The sequence below is a fragment of the Hordeum vulgare genome, chromosome 3H (genome assembly GCF_904849725.1).
Source record: "Hordeum vulgare subsp. vulgare chromosome 3H, MorexV3_pseudomolecules_assembly, whole genome shotgun sequence".
NCBI classification, from domain to species: domain Eukaryota; kingdom Viridiplantae; phylum Streptophyta; class Magnoliopsida; order Poales; family Poaceae; genus Hordeum; species Hordeum vulgare.
Genome location: NC_058520.1, coordinates 87,481,281 through 87,483,439, shown reverse-complemented (window position 1 = coordinate 87,483,439; position 2,159 = coordinate 87,481,281). Strand labels below are relative to the sequence as shown.

At 38.5% G+C, this 2,159-nt stretch overlaps 1 long non-coding RNA gene across 1 annotated transcript; it reads right to left on the bottom strand.

Moving 5' to 3' along the window:
• Window positions 1-445: 445 nt before the first annotated feature.
• On the bottom strand, window positions 446-1,907 carry LOC123439587. The gene is made up of 2 exons (XR_006630121.1): window positions 1,830-1,907; window positions 446-988 (listed from the first exon to the last, which is right to left on the bottom strand). It is a non-coding gene; the product is annotated as an uncharacterized LOC123439587 (long non-coding RNA).
• Between the last annotated feature and the right edge of the window lie 252 nt (window positions 1,908-2,159).

Below are 2,159 nucleotides of genomic sequence, written 5' to 3'. Positions count from 1 at the left end.
ACCTCTTATACCCATCCCAAACGCCCGCACAGGCCGTCCGGTCAGCACCCGGTTAGGAAAAATCGACCCAGGTGGACGTCCTAAACGGACCTCAAATGCCCGACCTTAACAGCACCCCTAATATCCAGCCCAAATATGGGGTGGATATGGGGATCCCGAACGTGTCCGGGCAAGCACACCACGTCAGCCCGGCCCACCATGGACCCCACAAATACTCCATTCCGAAAACCCTAGACATCCAACACTTCACTATTTGCCCACTCCACATTCGCGTCCCTCATATCCGAATCCAGGTCTCCTTTTGTTGGATTGAGGCGCGCCCAATCAGTGTTCGTAGTCACGCTCGAATGTGTCCATAGGCATATGAGGGCCCATATTAGCAAGTTCCGACTGTATATGCTCTAAGACTAAACGCAAATGACGACATATACGATGGACATAAATGAATCTTACCAGTCACCTACATCTCACAAACTTAGGGAAATTTACTCACACATCAGAGAGGAATAACGTATCATCTAAGAAAATAATCCAATAAAAAACATATCAATAATAACATACAGATCCACAATAAGATCAATGATTAAATACGTCTCAGTCTCTAGATGAGTGTGAATAGAGTTGTACACCGTGATCTTTTAACTTCAAATTCCTCTTAAAATGGTGATGATGTGATGACATGAATGAAAGATGGGGAAACAAGATGGAAAAATCTCCGATTATTTTTCTTGCCCCGGTCTCCTCTGTTCTCCCTTTGTTCACGATGGAGTGACGACAACTAAGTTTCTTTGATGTTGAATGACCCTTTATGAAGTTTGTTCCTCTAGATGAGGGGAGGTCTCCGGCGCTTGGTACGAGTGCTTGCGCTTGTACCAGTGGCCGTATTTCTCTCTATTGGTGCTGGTGTAAAATCTTCCAACATGGAAGTTGCTTAAAATGGATTGAGTTTGTATGATCTTGATTGGTTTCCTTCTATAAATGTATTTTCCTGCCAAACAATGGAAAAATGAGTTTTCTTCTCGCTTGAAGAAGTAATATTATAAATTATTGAGAAGTAGAAAAAGCACGATGAAAACCAAGTCGAAATTCTTCATGAATTCTCAAGTCATCGTGAGGCGCAGAAGCTTCCGATGTGTGTAGTCTACTCTGAAAAAGTTTGTATAGGTCACCTTGATGACCAACTACGAGTGTTTGTAGCTCCATTGGTAACTCAAGTGGAGACTTGGATGAGCCATTTGGTGACATTTGGGAGCTTTGGGTTTAACACAACTCCAATGAATATTAGCATTGCCAAAAGAGAGAACTTCGGGATACATCCACGACACCGACCTGTCTGATTAATCTATTTCCATTTTTTTATTATGTTTGCTTGCTAACTAGTTTATTGCTCTTGCTTATGTATTCCCTGCATTTCCTTATACAAGGCCACTATAAAAAATATATTTTGCATCTATGTAAGGCCATAAACACTAATCAAGGAAAATTTTAATATTATTTTCTTGTATTAATAACTTGTTTAATGCTTGCATGTATATAGTCATAATGAAAATTAGCTACTTTCTTCTCATTCCTTCCCTGCATGTATGCGGCGTATTAATGATCACGCTTAACGAAAAAAGTAGGCTTGCAAAGTAGTCATTAGTTTTACCTTGGTACGTGTAATCTGAGTTTGTGGCTTTGTATAAGGGAATGAAGGGAGTAGTGCATTAGCCTGCTTTCATAAATGTTTTTATCATTGTAGATTGCATTTCTAGATAACTTACTTTATCAACATCATCCTAATATTGGAAGTTATGATATAACTTTGTAGTCTCATATTCATCTCCTACCTCTAGTCGACCTTGCGATCCTTTCATGTCCCCTTCATATTTTTTTCCCTATTTTGAATATTAAAAATAATCAAAGATAAATACTATGATGCATAAATAATTCAAAGATAAATATGCCAATGCAACCATAATTCAAATATAAATATTATAATCCAAAACTAGAATCTTCAAATTAAATAGTTCAAATTTAAATTCAGTCTATTTTGATGCATGCTCTCATTGTCCACATGAAATACGCACAAATTCTCCACTAGATGATTCTAAAGTTGTGTATGAGTTCCTAGACTGTGAATGTGATGATGCATCTCGAGGAACTTCTCAAACACCGTT